We start from the raw sequence: 19,044 nt of genomic DNA, 5'->3' as shown, positions 1-19,044 counted from the left end.
ATGAATTTATTTATTTATTGAGACAAGGTCTCGCTCTGTTGCCCAGGCTGGAGTGTGGTGGTGTGATCATGGCCCACTGCATCCTCAACCTCTTGGGCTCATTGGATTCCCCCACCTCAGTTTCCAGAGTAGCTGAGACTACAGGCATACGTCACCATGCCCTGCTAATTTCTATATATTTTTTTAGAGACGGAGTTTTGCCATGTTGCCCAGACAGTTCTTGAACTCCTGGGCTCGAGGAATATGCCCACCTCAGCCTTCCGAAGTGTTGAGACTACAGGTGTGAGCCACTGCACCTGGCCTATTTTCATAAAAATTTGAATATTAAATTAGAAACAATTCTATAATAGACCCACCATATTAAGTGGGAAAAAATGTTTTAAAAATCAGCATGGCAAACTAATCCTAATTAACAAAAATTCTACATGAACAGTTGTTACATTTATAATCAAGAAAATAAAATACACACTAAAAATACATTTAAAAAATAGAGCAGAGATGAGTTGTATTCAGTTATTTCTACATATTAAGCAACTATTAGCTATTTGAAATTATGTCAGTAATTAATTATAGGAAGCAACAGTGAAAATAAATTTGAGAACACGTGTACTTATACCATGCTGATCCAAACATCTCTGCTTGATTGAAATGTCTAGGGCACACTGGGATATAAATAATGCTAGCAAGCCACTACTTTGTATGGTTAAAACAAGAGGATCAGAATATGATTTCATGAATCACATGGGTTATTGACATACAAACAGATTTTTTTTACAATGCTTAAAGAGGGGGAGAATAATGACAACAAATCTCAGGAATGCACTCCATAAATGAAGTACATTAGTCACATAGTGAACAAGTTCTGATTTTCTTTAGAATCCAATTATTAGAATTTAGTTACTTAGGGGCTGGGTGCAGTGGCTTATGCCTGTAACCCCAGTATTTTGGGAGGCCAAGGCGGGTGGATCACCTGACATCAGGAGTTCGAGACCAGCATGACCAATATGGTGAAACCCCACCTCTACTAAAAATACGAAAAAATCAGCTGGGCTTGGTGGCTTGTGCCTGTAGTCCCAGCTGCTCGGGAGGCTGAAACAGGAAAATTGCTTGAACCCAGGAGGTGGAGGTTGCAGTGAGCCAAGATCATGCCACTGCACTCCAGCCTGGGCGACAGAGCAGGACTCCGTCTCAAAAAAAAAAAAGAATATAATTACTTAGGATGGAAGCAGGCCTCTGCGGATGTAAAGTCTAATAGAAGTTTGAGGTATACCTTTACAGGGGAGGCTTTCAGAAGAGATGATTTGACCAACATGGCGGAAATCCGTAGTGACACACAAGGCCCCTCACTGCTAGTGAGTGATGCTGGTGTCGGTGGGGAGGTTGGCAGAGACTAGCTCTGGCACCCATCGCCTAAGCTCTCAATCTTTCTGTCAAAATCTTGGGTTCGGCTGGGCGTGGTGGCTCATGCCTGCAATCCCAGCACTTTGGGAGGCCAAGGTGGGCAAGTCGCTTGAGCCCAGGAGTTTGACACCAGCCTGGCAAACATGGTGAAACCTCGTCTCTACAAAAAAATACAAAATTTAGCCAGGTGTGGCAGCATGTGCCTATAGTCCAAGCTACCTGGGAGGCTGAAGGGGGAGGATTACGTAAGCCCAAGAGGTAGAGGCTGCAGTGAGCCATGATCGTGCCACTCTGCTCCAGCCTGGGCAACAGAATGAGACCCTATGTCAAAAAAAAATTGTTCTTAATTAAAATTCTTGGGTTTATACGTATTTTGGAGTCCAGTAGTTGAGGCCAATAACTCATATATCTAGTCTGATAAGGTGTTGAAACCGTCCCTGTAAACTTTATAAATTAATCATGGAAGAAGTGAGAGGAAGAAACAAAAATATACCAAGCTTGCAGCACATGCAGCATTAATTGCTAGGTCAGCCTGCTCTCTGACCCACTCCCTCATAGTTGTTTTGTGCCTCTTGCCTTAGAATCACATAGACCCTGTTACAAGATTATAGTTCCCCTTAACTGCTCTATAGAGAACAATTTAAACATTATAAAATGTTAAGTTTTCCATTTGAGGTTTTCATTTGCTCTTTCAGGTTTTGTATACCAGTGAAACTACTGACATCACCTGGTCTGAAGGACCCCATGAAGAGATGACTCACCAAAGAATGCAGTTTCCACATCCTGATGATTTCATCCCCATTACCTGACCAAACAACGACCCCAATTTCCCAGCCCCTCACCCTCCATGACCCCCTGAAAAACGTCAGCTAGAAACTTCTCGGAGAGATGGATTTAAGGGTCTCCTCCCATCCCCTTGCTTGGTGCCCTGTGATCATTACACTCTTTCTCTGCTGCAAACCCTGCTATCTCTGTACCTGTCTGTCACTGCACAGCAGGCATATGAATCTGTTTTTTGGTCCTATAACATCGCAACGTAACATTCCCATGTGGAGGGGGATTACACTCCATGTTCTTATCACAGCAAAACATATGTCACACGTAGCAATCTATGTAAGTGTTTGGAATCATTTCAGAGCTACATAACAGGCACCATTGTGAAATGCAGGAAACTCTGAATTTCCAGTTTTGAAAAAATTGTATTGGAGCTCTGTCTCTGCTACCCACTAACTGTGATTTTGGTTCCTTAACATCTCTGAACCTTGGTTTTCCTCTGTAAAAAGGTGATAACAACACCAACCTCATGGGATTACTGTCTGGATTAAATGACATAATGTACTAAAGCACTGTAAATATCTCTGAATACATAGGCACATATTTGAAAGTTCTTCCTTAAATGTGAAATTTTAAAACCAGAAAGCTAATTATAGATAAAATATTGAAGGAAAAGTTATAAAGGAACATTTAAAAACTAAAATTTCATTAGAAAGATACATTTTAGCTTAAGGTATATTTGAAGATAAATATTACCATCACTGGGTGCCAGCATACTTATAACAATCTTACATTTTTCACCTTACAATTTTTTAATTTAATTATAAAAGTAACACATACTTGTCATAGGAAATTAGGAAAATACAGAAACATGAAAAGGAGAAAAATCCCATCTCACAGAGATAAGTCCTTTCAACTTTTTAATATATTTCTTCCAGTTAGCATTCTGGCATTCAGCTTTTCTCTCCCTCCCTCTCAAAACATTTAGTGTAAATTATGTCATTAAGGCCAGGTGTGGTGGATTATGCCTGTAATTCCAGCACTTCGGGAGGCCAAGGTAGGAAGATCTTGGGAACAAGTGTTTGAGATCAGCCCGGGCAAGAGAGTGAGACCGTTTCTACAAAAATTTTTAAAAAATATTAGCTGGACATGGTGGCATGTGCTTATAATCCTAGCTGCTCGGGAGGCTGAGATGAGAGGTTGACTTGAGCCCAGGAATTTGAGGCTGCTGTGAACTATGATCATGCCACTGCACTCAAAGCCTGGGCTGTAGAGTAAGACTCTCTGTCTAAAAAAAAATAATAATAAAAAGTATATCACTAATATATCTTTCAAAAATAATAGTAACTTAACACCTATTATTGTTAGATAGTTTCCAACTTTTGAATACCATTACAATGACCTTGGGTTCCATAAGTGCATACCCGAATTGGTACATTCTGAATAAATCATATTTGCCTACTTACTCATTTGTCTCCCCAGCTAGACAATAAGCTTTGTGAGGAACACTTCCTTTTTTGCCATTGTTATGTAGTGCCTAATATCTTGCTTGGCACACAGTATCTCTACATAAAAATATGTGCTGTGGGCCGGGCGCGGTGGCTCTTGCCTGTAATCCCAGCACTTTGGGAGGCCGAGGCGGGTGGATCATCTGAGGTCAGGAGTTCGAGACCAGCCTGACCAACATGGAGAAACCCCGTCTCTACTAAAAATACAAAATTAGCCAGGCATGGTGGCACATACCTGTACTCCCAGCTACTCGGGAGGCTGAGGCAGGAGAATCGCTTAAACCCGGGAGGCGGAAGTTGCAGTGAGCTGAGATCACGCCACTGCGCTCCAGCCTGGGCAATGAGAGCAAAACTCTGTCTTAAAAAAAAAAAAAAAAAGTGCCAGGTATGAATGAACAAAAGAAAGAGTGAATACTAGTATTTCCCCCACAGAACTCGAGGGTTTTTCCAAGACAGCTTCACAAAATGAGACAACATGTGTAAAAGTTATTTGTGTGTTTTCATCTTTATTATATTTGAATCAGTATTTTTTTTAGTGTTTTTGTCGTTGCCATAAACTGGAGCAATAAGAACGAGATATTTGAGAGGTAGATGTGGGCGTTGTTGGGGGCAAGGTATGGGAGAGACCATTGTGACAGAATGGTAACCTCTTCTCCTAGACACTGGAGAGCAGGCTCTGTTTAGAGCCCTTTGTCTGCCTCTGCAAGGACAAAGCTTTCATCTTAATAGAATCCTCTGCTGGCAGCTCAGTAGCTGTTTCAAAGCAGGAGGGAAAGAGGAAAAAGGATGGTCCTGGGGGAGGGGAAATTATAGGAGGAAAACATTTTTTCCCATTTTCTACTCAAAGTATGAGTTAGAAATACACAAAGAGGGGTATATGGAAAGAAATGCAGAGTGCAGCATCGACTACCTCTGTGTATAAAAAAATGTATATTTGCTGAAATCTAGATATAATGTGTCACTCCAGAGTAGCACACTGAAACCACTTTAGAGGTGAGAAAGTGTTGGAGGCCATGGGTAATTACAGAAGGAGTGCTGTATTAGGGTAATTTCTGGTTTAAAAGGACACAAAGCAACCTTTTGGGGATGAAAATATTTTATATCTTGTTAGGAGTGGTTACATGGATGCATACAGTTGTTGAAATTCTTCGAACTGAATACTTATCTCTTTGCGTTTTACTGAATGTAAATGATATCTCAATTTTTTAAATTGTTAAATAACAGAGTTTTTTTCTGATAGCAAAAATAACATGCATTCATTCTAGAAAATTTAGAAATTACAGATAAGCACAATGAAGGAAATAAAAATTGCCTGGACTTTTACTGCCCAGAGATAATCATCTTCACTTTTAGGTTATTGTTATCTGGATTTTATTTGCCTGCCTGCCCAGTTATCATGTTACCCAAGACAGCAATAGTCATCCTATTATAGACATGTTCACTAACAACCTGGCCACTTATCAAATTTATCCCCACCCAAACATCCTCCAGCTTAACACTGGCTTCCCTCCCCACCCATCCTGTCAATGTGCTTGTCAGTCAGCTCTTTCCTGAATGTTGCATATGAATATCCACAAATGTAATGGAAATTGACTCTGAGTGGATTGTGAGCTTTGAAAAATAATATGTGTTTGATGAAATAAGTGAACTAATGTTGGAAAACTACTGGATCACATAAAAGCCATTGACAAATGAGGAAGTTAGGCCTGATGAGCATCTACTAAGATAAAATATACAGAGATGATGATTAGGCACTTCAAAAGAGAATGATTTGATTATCAAAGATAAAGCCCTTTGGAAAACAATAAAACCCTCAAATTATTTTTGTTGTAAAAGTTATGACAGTACTATAAAAGTCAGACATGAAGTGGTAAACAATGTTGTATCACACTATCATACAATTTTGTCCAAAAGAAAAAGCCAAAGTGTCATTTTAATTTCCAAACAAACATTTTAAAAATTATTTTCTATAACTGAACATCTCAAATGTTAATATGCATAAGAATCACCTGGAACTCCTGTTAAAAATGCAGATTCTGGTCCAGTACAGTGGCTCACACCTGTAATCCCAATGCTTTGGGAGGCCAAGGCGGGAGGATTGCTTGAGGTCAGGAGTTCAAGGCTGCAGTGAGCTATGACCCTTGTCTCAAAACAAACAAACAAAAAACAGATTGTTATTCAATTAGGTCAGGAGAAGGATCCTTAATTCTGCATTTCTAATAAGTTCCCAGGAATGCTGATGCTGTTAGTCTCTGGACTTTGAGTATCAAGACTGTACAATTGTGATCTTAGGTAGATTCACTTTAAATGGCCTTTATCCAATATTAATTATCGTTAAGTATTGAGAAATGCCTGCCTATTCTTTCAGCTATTTCGTACTAACTGCTCTAGACCTGGGCAATGTATGATTGTTAAACTATAAACAAAATAAGTTAGGGGGCTTGCTTAAGCATATATTATCTTTACCCCCAGGGTTTCTCATTTGATAGATCTGAGGTGGGGTCCAAAAATTTGCATTTTAAACTAGTTCTCAGGTGATGCTTAATGCTGCTGGTCCTAGAACTACACTCTGAACTGCTGCTTTAGAATGATTGCAAATAACTTCAAAGAAGTTGCTTACAATACCTGAATTATACATTCTGCTGGTAACATTTGCAAAACAGGTCATATGAACAAGCCGCAAACTTTTAACTACCTGAATGTTCCTGGTATATATTGCACTCAATGATACAGCTCCCCATCCATAGATTCAGCTTGACTTTATATATGTACATCATGATCTCCAACTGTTTTGATTGCAAAATTATTTTTATTGATGATTGTATATTATTTTGCATATTATTAATTATATTTCTAGTGAGAGCAATGAGACTACATATGTTATATCTCCTTAGATTATTACCAATCACTTTTGTCTCAGCACAGCTGATGAATGAGTGCCCCTGAATTTACAGGTGGTGGCTCTGCCATCATCTTGTTGATTGTGTTTGCATTATTAGCATATGAAAATATAAACTGCCTACCATACACAGTTTCTTTGCAGGGATCCCGTTAGGCAATACTCTCATTTTGAGAGGATTACTTACTTAAAAGCAGATAATATAACCTGTAAATCCACATATTTGCTTTTGTAACCTGCAACACAATGCTGCAGGCAAAAACTAACAAACTACTGAAGACTCTACTACCAATCCCTTTCCTTTAAGGGATTCCCACTCAGGATACTGCAGATCTTTAAACATTAAATCTTAGTATTGCTATTTAATTGACAACGTGATCATCTAACTGCATTTTCATTTAGCACACAGGTTTGCAACTGGTTCAAAGTAATATCAGTGATGCTGTGTCAGATGCCCTGGGAAAAATCAGAGTTTGTAGAGGTTAAGACATCTGATTCTAGAGCCAGATGGTCTAGTTCAGATCCTGGCTCTATCACCTACTACAAGCTCTGTGGTTTTGAGCAAGTAACTGGACCACTCTGTGCTTCAGTTTCTTCATCTGTGAAATGGGAATAATAATAGTAAATATTTCATAGTGTCATTGTGACACTCAAATAAGTTAATATCTGTAAAGCATTTAGAACAGTTCCTGGTATATTAAGAATGCAAAAAAATTAGCAATTTTATTATGCCCTTAGCACTGAATTGGAAGACAAAAGATCTGGGTTCAGGTCCTGGCTCTGTCACTAATTAGTTCTATAACTTTAGACAAGCCATTTAACCCTTCTGAGCTTCATTTGCAAAAGGGGCTAACAATACCTGTCTTGCCAAGCTAGCAGAGCTGAGATCCCAAATAAAATAGTTCGTGAAATGTGCTTTTATAAACTGTAAAGCACTGTACAAAAATAAAAGTCCTTCTTTATAATTTTATGTGTTATATCTTAATGTATTTATAATATATGAAATGTTTTATAGTATAGAAACACAAAGCAGGAACTTACACTTAGTGAACACTTTCAATATGAGTCCCAAGTGAGCTGTGCGACCTTGAATAAGTCACTGAAATGCTCTGAGCTTCTCTTCGGTGTTTTGTTTTTTGTTTTTGTTTTTTTTGAGACGGAGTCTCCCTCTGTCGCCCAGGCTGGAGTGCAGTGGCGTGCTATCTTGGCTTACTGCAAACTCCGCCTCCCAGGTTCACGCCATTCTCCTGCCTCAGCCCCCTGAGTAGCTGGGACCACAGGCGCCTGCCACCACGCCTGGCTAATTTTTGTGTGTGTGTTTTTAGTAGAGACGGGGTTTCACCGTGTTAGCCAGGATGGTCCCAATCTCCTGACCTCATGTTCTGCCCACCTCGGCCTCCCAAAGTGCTGGAATTACAGGCATGAGCCACTGCACCCGGCTGAGCTTCAGTTTTATTACAGGGATAATACTGGCTTCCCAGCCCACATTCCTGGGCTGGATCTGGAGAGAGTAATGAAATAAAATATAAACTTGCACAGTTGCTGTGGATTAGAGATTACATCAGATATGCATCTTGCCCAGGAATGGGTAAAGTTTTTTTTGATAAAAAACTACACAGTAAGTATTTTAGACTTTGTAAGTCATACAGTCCCTGTTACAACTACCCAACCCTGCTATAGTTGCACAAAAGCATCCACAAACAGTATGTAAACAAATGGACATGGTTATGCTCTTTTTATTATTTATTTATTTATTTATTTAGAGATAGAGTCTCACTCTGTCACCCAGGCTGGAGTGCAGTGGTGTGATCTCAGCTCACTGCAACCTCCACCTGCTGGGTTCAAGCAATTCTCTTGCCTTAGCCTCCCAGGTAGCTGGGATTACAGGTGCCTGCCACCATGCCCTGCTAATTTTTGTATTTTTAGTAGAGATGGGGTTTCACCATGTTGGCCAGGCTGGTCCCAAACTCCTGATCTCAAGTGATCTGCCCACCTTGGCCTCCCAAAGTGCTGGGATTACAGGCATGAGCCACCACGCCCAGCCTGTTCTAATAAAATTTTATTTCTGTACACTGAAGTTTGATTTTTTTTCTAATTTTCATGTCATAAAGTTTTCTTCTTTTGATTTTTTTAAACCACTTAATTTACTGTTTTTAACATAAAAACAAGCAGCAAGCTGAATTTATCCTGGGGGCCATAGTTTGCAGACTCTTGGTCTAGCACAATGCCTAGCACATAGCAGATAATACTAGTTAATATTAGTCATATAACATTGCTTTATAAACTGTAAAACTTATTAGATATAATCTAAAAACTTTCTTGTTCTCCATCATGCCTTTAAAATGATCAGCTCTTGTCCCACCATCACATCTATTCTCTCTTAGTACCTTAGGAGGTAAATAATCTGGGTTTGTGGGCTTAGCATCATCTAAGGCATTGAGTTGAACGCTTAAGAAATCTTTTACTTATGTCAAATAGTAATTCCCTGTTTTTCAATAAAATAGAGTCTTTCTAAACTAAAAATGATAATAACTCATTCTAAAACTATTTTTAGAAAATAGAGAAAAGTGGGCCTAGAGCAGTGGCTCACATCTGTAATCCCAGCACTTTGGGAGGCTGAAGAGGCCAGGAGTTTGAGACCAGCATGGCCAACATGGTGAAACCCTATCTCCACTAAAAATACAAAAATTAGCCAGGCATGGTAGCACGTGCCTGTAGTCCCTCCTACTCAGGAGACTAAGGTAGGAGAATCACTTGAACATAGGAGGCGGAGGTTGCAGTGAGCTGAGACTGTGCCATTGCACTCCAGCCTGGGGAACAGAGTGAGACTCTCACTCAAAAATAAAATAAAATAAAATAAAAAGAACATAACCATGTCCATTTGTTTACACACTGTCTGTGGATGCTTTTTTTAATTCAAAAAAATAAACAAAAGAAATAATAAAGAGGATCTACAATAATTATACTGTCCAGATTAGTTCCTGCTTAGTTATGTTTTCCACCTCCCACTTTGAAGGCCATTTTCTTCATTTAAAAAAAGTAAAGAAATAAAGTAATGGTTAAGTAGTTATACTTTCTCTGCCATCTGTCAGCTTACACCATTTTCTTGCTCCATAGTTTAAAAAAAAAAAAAAACTGCAATTGTTTTTGTTATCTTTAACCTCAGCTGGTTCTGTGCTTTATCTTTCCTGAGGTTTTTCCTTCATATTTGTTCTTGCCTCTTTCTGTCATCAGCATGTCTCTCAATAGAGACTCATTCTTTTCAGCCACATGTGTTTCTTTTAGTATTGTCTTCCTTATCAGCTTCATATGTGATTGTAATTTCTTATAAGCTGTTTCCCTAGCCACACTAATCTAAGGATAAAATGGAACTATATTAATAGTAATAAAGGGTTTTGTATATTAGTTTTACCCCAACCCTCTGTGTGGTTCTAGCTACCCTCAAAGTCTCATCCAGTTGTCTCTAGGTGTTGTTAGGTTATATAACAGGTGCTTGTAAACAAGTTATAGCAGCTATTGTCTGTGTCTGCCATGATTCTCCCCCACTCTGGCCCCCCTCGTGATGTCTGCTGCTTAAAGCTCTGCTTGCTATTAAGTCATTTGGTAGTGCCTGACCACTGCCACTGCAGCTGGTGTCCACTATTACAGTGGTGTGTCCATGCTAAGGGGTCCTGAAGCTGCAAACTATTAAAATCTCTCTCACTCTTGGAACTGGTTCCACTGCTGTAGTGTGATGAGAGCTGGCCTCTATTGTGGTCACAGACATAAGAGGTGGTCTCCACTGCAGATCCGTTGAGCATTAAAGTTGAGCAGAAGGTGGTTTTTGGAGTCTTCAACGCACTGAGGCCATGCTGCACCTCAGCGGGATCAAGCTTTTTCTCCTTTTTGTGTTATCATGAGCAGAAGAGTAGCAAAATAAAATAATTTCATGATCCTAGTATCTTACATAGTTTAGTGAAATAAAGTTGTCCATTCTTATATGTCCCTCTCCTTAGTAATCTGACATGGATTTATGGAGGCTGGACCAGAGGCCAAACCTGAGAGACAGACATCACAGTGTGCTAAACACCCCTCCCCTCTGACCAGTTATTGGTCCAAACTTAAAGGCCCTGCTTTCTCTTCTTTTAGAAGAAATTCTTTCCCAGGAGACTTCCACTCATGCATGAAAACAGAGGATTCAAGCCCTGTCACTACACAGGCAGATGTGTCTGAATGAATGCCAATGGTGACCAAATTTAGGTTCAAGCCAGAATCCTCCACTCCATCAGAATTCCACCCCTTCGACACTTCCATTCTTCTGCATCTGCTGTCCCTTTTTAATGGTGTTGGTCATAGGACCGCAGTTATCTTTACTCTGGGTTTTTAGAAAATCTGGGCTTTCTAAGATTTCCCATATGTTTTTGGAGCAGACATCTGTTGTTTTTACATGCCTCCTCAAGAACATTGCTCTGTCAATTCTGCTTTCACTCTCCTACATCCTCAGTTTCCCCTCCCCTCTCCATTGGATCACTCCATCAACATACAAATTCCTCCAATTAAAAAAAATCCTCCTGACCCAACATTCTTCTTCTACCTACTGTCCATTTCTCTGCTCCCTTTTATTGCAAAACATGTAGAAATAGACCGCGTGTTGTTGTTGCTTGAAATTTGCAGTCTTCAAATTCTTTTCTACTGATTCTCTCTTGACCAGACTCCAACAGTGTTTTATTCACCTTTACAACACTTAAACTGCCCATGTTAAAGCCTCCACATGGTTAAATCCAAAGGTAAGTCTTTATTTTATCTTGACTTCTCTTCACTTGACAGTGACCTCTCTCCTCTCCAGGCACTTTATTCCCTTTGCTGCTGGGACATCTCATTCTCTCAGATTGTCTCCTATTTCTTCAGCTGCTACTTCTCTCTCAGCCTCCAGCCTCCTTTGCTCATTCCTTATCATCACCCTCACATCCAAACTTTGAAACACCTCATTCTTGAAACTCTTATATTCTTATCTTCAATGCTTCTTTCTTTCTCTCTCTCTCTTCCTTCCTTCCTTCCTTTCTTTCTTTTCCTTCCTTCCTTCTTTTCTTTTTTTTTTTAGAGACAGAATCTCACTCCATTGCTCAGACTGGAGTGTCATGGTGTGATCATAGCTCACTGCAGCATCTAACTCTTGGGCTCAAACGATCCTCCCACCTTAGCCTCCTGAGTAGCTAGGACTACAGGTGTGTGCCACCATCCTCAGCTAATTAAAAAAAAATTGTAGAGACAGGGTTTTGCTATGCAGGGTCTTACTGTGTTGCCCAGGCTGGTCTTAAACTTCTAGGCTTAAGCAATGCTCCTGCCTCAGCCTCCCAAAGTGCTGGGACTACAGGCGTGAGCCACTGTACCTGGCCAATACTTTGTCTCCTTCAGTGATCTCATCTAATCTCATGGTTTTAAATATTACCTATATACTGATAACTCTCCAGCCAAGAACTCTTGCCTAAATTTCAGGCTCATATATTTAACTGCCTACCAACATTTCCACTTTGAGGTGTAAAAGGAATCTCAAATTTAACATGTCTAAAAATTGAACTCCTCTTCTCTTACAAAACTCTTCCTTTCACAGTTTTCCTCCATTTCAGTTAATCACATCTCCATCCTTCTAGTCACTCTTGCCAAAACCTTAGGGTCATCCTCAATTCTTTCTGCCACTTTTCCTCTCCCATAATTCAATCATGGTAGCCCTGCCTTCAAAATATGTCGAGAATCTGACTATTTTTACCAAGTCAGCTGTTATCACTTTGGTCTACACTAGCAACATCTCTAATCTGGATTATTGCACTAATCTCCTGCTTCCTCCCTCTCGCCTGCGTTTTTAAATGTCAGCTAGATTATGTCACTACCCTGCTCAAACTCTCTACCGGCTTCTCATTCCAGAGTAAAACCAAAGTCAATAGCCTACAAGGCATTTTGCAATCTTTAATCTCATCTCCTACTCTCCCTTGGCTCACTTAGCAGGGCACAAACCCATATATACCTTCTGTTCTCTCTCCCTCTTTTCCCACGTGCCTACATAGCTCATTCCCCCATCTACCTTGGCTCAAATGTCCCTTTTTCAAGGCCTTCTCCAATAACCTTACATAAAATTACCCCATCCTTCTTCCCTAGCAATTTCTATTCCTCTTCCCTGACATTGTCCTTCATAGTTCATATCACCATTTGAACTATTACATATTTTATTAATATAGCTGTTTATTATCCCCGTCCCCCAACTAGAATGCAAGGTCCAACAGAGCATGGATTTTTGTCTATGTTATTCACTGTCATATACCCAGAACCTAAAATAGGCATGCGTATAGTAAGCATTCAGTAAACATTTGTTGAATGAATGAATGAATCCCCAGCATGCCTAATTCTTATGTTAGCACCTTAATGGATAAGGGATACGCAATCTGCATGACACTGCCTCTTTTTCTTGGTGTTCTTGTAGTTTCTAGTTACTTTACTAACTTTAAAAACTCAGTTTTTCTTATTAGTGAAAGTCAAGTCTAGAATATAAAATCCCCTAATTGCTTCCTCAGTCGTCTGAGAAATGAAACTATCAAGGAAGCAAGTAAAGAACTTTTCAAATTCTTTGCTTTTAGTAGAATGAACCTATCAACAGACATTGGAATCTTTGCAGTTCCTTCTCTGGAGCTTGTATCTGTGCCGGTTTTGTAACTAGAATGAGAAAAGAAGCATCTAGAACATTTGTATGGTTGGGTGGCATGCAGCACACTACTGCAATTATATCACTTGCATTTTCCCCTTTTTAGCATGAGCATAATGATTTTCATTATTTCTATCCTTGGGTTTCTAGACCTTGTTATAGGTGAACTTTATAAAGTTAGGAAACATTTATTGAATCCAACTCCATAGCTGGTAGTTTTCTAGATGCTAGGAATATAAAGATGAAATTTCATTTTATCACACAGTAGTTGAGTTAGTAAATAAAAAGGCATATCGATACATACAACTACTTGATTGGATTGATTTCCTTTGAACAAGATTTACCTTTCTGTTGACATATTTTAGTCTGTGATCACAAGTCTTGGTGGGGATGACAATAACAATGACTTCAAGTTACAAAGTTCTAACGGGCAAATATATGTAATAATTAATTTATATTAACACTTTTCCGATCAGTGATCTTTAGGTGGGCAGGAGCAAAGACTGACTGGAGTTAGCTTAAATAAAGAGGACTTACTATATATAGCAATGAAAGTGTTGTCATATCAACCCAAGAATACCCACAAGTAACTGCTATAATAGAGGGTGGCAAAGAGGAGTTCTGATTTCATGGCATTTCTGGTGACCTCAACAGCAGGAATTCATTAACCATGACCTGTTTGCATCATTGTTCATTATCACGACTCAGTGGTATTCCACATGCCTGCTTCTTTCTCTTGTCATCTGGTCAAATGGCCATTCCTGGTCCAAGCGGCCATTCCTGGTCCAAGCGGCCAAGGCCAGATTCGCAAAAGCAGGATGTAAATGGCAGTTGGTGCTCAGTGTGGCAAAGACTATTGGGAGTGGCAGAGACTAGGAGGAATTTGAGGGAACATGAAGCCTTATCTAAAAGGGACTACCAATTGTTGCCATGTGGGAATATGAATCTATTTTTTAACTACTTGATTTTTCACATGAAGATGGAAATCCTGAGTGAAATATCTTAATATTTAAAAAATGGCAACTAAGTAAAATACAAATAAAACAAAACAAAGAAACCTGCACAGGCAAACCCTGTGCAGGTCTGTGCAACAAAAAGTTGAGGTAGCAGCCCTAACTGCTTATCCTTGGAAAGGCCTGCTTACAAAGCTAGCCCTTGGCTGGCATCTGGGAACTTGGATTTCAGGAGGGTTCCCACCATTCCCAGAACTGGTAAGAGTGACTCGCTGTGCCTAAACTTTTTGTGTAGACAACATGTTTATGCTGACTACTGGCTTTCCTTCTAGGACTCTGAAATTTGAGTATGTGCCTAGCAGAGGCTGCCTATATGACTAGGCCCCAATAAAATCCCTGAGCTCTGAGTCTGTAATGAATTTCCTGGTTGGCATCATTTCACATGTTTTATCACAACTCATTACTGGGGCAATTGAGCACATCCTGTGTGAACTCCATGGGAGATGACCCTTGAAAGTCTGTGGCTGGTATATCCTGGATTTTGACCCATGTGCCTTTTTCCTTGCTGATTTTGCTTTGTATCCTTTTGCCAATCATAATCATGAGTATTACTATATGTGAGTCCTATAAGTCCTCCTAGTGAATCATCAAACTTGGGGCTGGTCTTGGGGACCCTAACTCAAGGCAAAATAAAACATATCTTTGAACCAAATTCAGCCAATAGTTTCACCTTTCAACCTCTAACCTAAGACACGGGCAGAACAGTTGCCAGGCATAAATGGAGCATTTTCATATGTGTCATCGTATTTAGTCTTCACAATAACCCTGCAAAATGAACCATTTTATAACCTCATTGTATAAGTGAGGAAATAGACTCAGAGGGCTTAACCTTGCACAAGGTCATATCACCTGTAGGTGGAAGAGGCAGGAGTCAGAGTTAAATCCAATTTTATTTTCATATTGCCTGTATATGAAATTATATTTCCTCCCTTATGTGAAAATTTCAGAATCATTTTGTTTATTTTCTATTTCCTATGCACAGTATTTACATCTCTGGAGCTCAAAGTATTCTTATCACTCCTCATCCTTGTAATATTTGCCTTTTTCTTATTCCCTTCCAATCTTACCTTCCTATCAGCTATGAATGAGGTTTTCTGAGCCAGTAGGGAAACAAACAAAAACAAAAACAAAAACAAAAACAAAGGAAGGTAAGTATGGGCACAGGCAAGGGAAGGGAAGGATTATAAAAGACAGCAACTGGGCCTGCCTCTGCTAGGGATGGTCAGTGGTCCCAACAGGAGGGTCTAAAGTGGAGTGGAGGCTGGGTGTACAGGGTGGCTCACATCTTTAATTCCAGCACTTTGGGAGGCTGAGGCAGGATAATCACTTGAGGCTAAGAGTTTGAGACAGCCTAGACAACATAGCAAGACCCCATTTCTACAAAAAGATTAAAAATTAGCCAGACATGGTGATGCCTGCCTGTAGTCCTAGCTACTTGGGAGGCTGAGGTGGGAGGATTGCTTGAGCCCAGGAATCAAAAGTTACAGTGAGCTATGATCATGCCACTGGCCTCCAGCCTGGGCAACAGAGCAAGACCCTGTCTCAAAAAAAAAATGAAAATAAATAAAAAAATAAATAAAGTGGCATGGGGAATACCAGGTGAATCTAAGCTGTAGCAGTAGTACTTATAGTCAGAGAAGCAGCAATAATTTTTCCAGAAGGATCCATGGGGTTTGAAGCAGGATCTCATTCAGTATATGGCGGACAGTAGCATAGTTCAGGTAACAGGATAAAAGGGTGAGAAATGGATAGGCAGGTTGTCAAGGGCCTATCTGGGGGTGAGTGCAGAGCTATACTCTCAGGAAAAAGTGGCATGAAAACCTGGAAGCTGGATAGAAGCCCTACTCTAAGATCTGAACTTGCAGAGTCAGAAGTTTGGAAGGGAAAGTGCTGCTTGATGGCTGAGCAAGTATTCGAGAGTTCCCCCCGGTCCACTGAATATTAAACTTAGAACAGCATGACCAGTACGAGCCTCTTTCTTCAAACATTTTGTATATCTTGAGTGGCTTTCTAGGTAATGATGGAACTGAATTCATAAAGCGGAAGGTCTTTCTTCGTTTCCTGTGTCTGGGCTGAGCTGAACACGTTTGAGACTGACACTTCTTGCTGAAGGAACACACCAGAATAGGTTTGCCTAGCTTTGCAATATTTATTACTGTTTTAGATTTCCCTCACAATACATCTCTGAAAAGACTCAGTGAACTAAATGATACTCAGAGAGATAGCATTTCAGTGAACTCTTGAGGTTACATTTAAAACAGTCACATTATCAATGTAAGTAATTATTCCCAATTATTCCCATACCAATCTGTCTTACAGATATTTTAATACTAGGTGGTCTCTGAGTTATAAACATCAGGCTTATGAGCATCCCATGCAATTCCACGTCCACTAATATCTTTTGAATTTCTACTATGTGTGCCTCATGGTCATTATGCAGAGTCATAATAATTGACATTTATTGAACACTTACTCTGCAATCTGCACTGTTGCACTGACATGCATTAATTCATTGTTCTCACAATAATGCTATGAGGTAGGCATTATTATTGTATCCATTTTCAGGTAAGAGTCCAAGGCACAGAAAGGTTCAGTACAACTTTTAGTTGTACCTAGAAGTGTGCCTCACTTCAAACAATGAACAATTTAGAAAGAGAGATAAGACATATTGAAATGTAAACAACCAGTCACCTGCCTCTCCTGCACTTTCACCCAAAGTTTGTTTTGATCCGGATCTATTTTTGCCCTTTGTTCCATTTGGCATCCAAGCTACTCTAGTGCCACCTGCTGACCAGAATGGGGAACTGTCTGACCTAGTACCTTCCCTGTAATCATTTCTTTGAGTAGGATTCTGTCATACACTCCATTTTATTTCTAGCTTTAAAATGTCCACTTTATTCCATATAACACTTAACATGTATAATTTATATCTGAAGAATAGATAGCCTGTGATGCTGATCTATGTTAAAACACTCTGAGAAATGTAGTACAATTTTTTACATCTCTGGGTTTCTCTAGAAAAGGGTATCACAATGCAGAACTATGGGTATCATTACTACACTTTGCATAAGATACAAGGGAACTATGATAAACTTCAGAAAGTAGTGAACTCACCTATTCCTTAAAATATGAGTAGGCAATTGTTACAAAGCAATAGTAAACGGCTTATAAAGTGTAAGTTTATTTTATGCTTCTCTGCTATTACACAGGGCACAACATTTTTGCAAGGCTTTTTTGGGACCACAGTGCATTAGCAACACAAAACGCTGGTCCAACTCTGAGTAGCAGTCACTAAATGAAACGGATACCCTCTCACATGTGCACAAATCTGCATAGAAAAGTACTAAAGTTTTAGAATTGGACTTGTGTAATGTATTTCTGCTTTCTAGGGTATTAAGTAATAATATGCACTTTAATTTACCTAAAGCAATGTGTGTATCTTCGCAGCAACATGATACTTCTATTACACAGTTAAGGTGAATACCGGAAGTAAAAGACAAGAGGTGTACATGAATTTTTATTGGGAAGGGAAGTTGTCAACTTAAACAGTAGCAAATGAAAACCTTGTTGTTATGGATATACGTGACCTCCATAAACTATTATATAGGAGACATTTCAATTTCCCCCCCAGGCCAGAAAAGTTCCATACCGAAAGGAAACCCTTGAAGAAGAGTAAGGGAGGGAATAAAGAAATCAAGAAGTTACATAGGGAATACTCTCGAATTGTAATTAACTGTATTTTCAGATCTTTAGGGTAGTACAAAACATAATTGCTTGCAGCATTAGTTCAGATTACTTAAACATCAAGTACATTTTTAGTCCACTATATAAGTGGAAGTTACTAATATTTTATATGAAATGAAGCCAGTAATACTCTTCTATAGCAGTAACTGTACACCAGGAGGGCCAGGACAAACGAAAGAAATGGAGTTTTCCCAAAGCTGCATTGTGAAAAGACTGTAAATGGGTTGATCCCATACGCATGAATGAATTTCTTTTTTTTTTTTTTTTGAGATGGAGTCTCACTCTGTCGCCCAGGCTGGAGTGCAGTGGCGCGATCTCAGCTCACTGTAACCTCTGCTGCCTGGGTTCAAGCGATTCTCCTGCCTCAGCCTACCGAGCAGCTGGGATTACAGGTGCCTGCCACCGCACCCAGCTAATTTTTGTAGTTTTAGAAGAGACGGGGTTTCACCATGTTGGCCAGGCTGGTCTCAAACTCCTGACCTCGTGATCGGCCTGCCTCAGCCTCCCAAAGTGCTGGGATTATAGGCGTGAGCCACCGCGCCTGGCCATCATGAATGGGTTTCTTTGCTACAGGAAATCCAAGTGGAAAAGGCAATGGAGATGTGTACAAAAGTTTCTTGAAGGGAAGAAAGATTACGCCTTGTATGCATTTACTTTTCTGTCTCTTGGCTGCCACATCACATTTTTCTCTTGCACTGTCTAATGGCCATAATGTTAGGTTGTCTCTATAAGCAACTGCATGATAAGGGTGCTGTCTTTGAATCTTCACTCAGTGTATCAAGTTCTTCTATGGCCTATCAAAAGTGGTTTTAGTCAGTTCACAGGCAAGCTCTGGGTTATTAAGGATCTCATAGTAAAGTACAGAAATGTTAAGACATGTATATGGATTACATCTCTTTACTATATCAAATGCCTCTTAGAAAGCTCTTTGGGAATTATCTATCATTTGTTTCAACCATCACCACGTGCAGCGAAGGTACTGGAAGTAATCTCCCTTTATTTTTGATAAAAGATCGTACTCGCTAGATTAGT

General features: G+C 39.7%; 1 long non-coding RNA gene across 1 annotated transcript in view; it reads right to left on the bottom strand.

The window, feature by feature from the left end:
- Window positions 1-19,044, bottom strand: part of LOC112441425 (uncharacterized) — a 198,397-nt gene that overhangs the window by 47,446 nt on the left and 131,907 nt on the right. Inside the window, exon 5 of the long non-coding RNA XR_010108849.1 lies at window positions 5,693-5,828. This is a non-coding gene — a long non-coding RNA (uncharacterized LOC112441425). The remainder of the gene's footprint in view (window positions 1-5,692; window positions 5,829-19,044) is intronic.

This window comes from Pan paniscus, chromosome 10 (genome assembly GCF_029289425.2).
Source record: "Pan paniscus chromosome 10, NHGRI_mPanPan1-v2.0_pri, whole genome shotgun sequence".
Lineage (NCBI taxonomy): Eukaryota > Metazoa > Chordata > Mammalia > Primates > Hominidae > Pan > Pan paniscus.
This window is presented reverse-complemented; position numbering and strand designations above follow the sequence as displayed.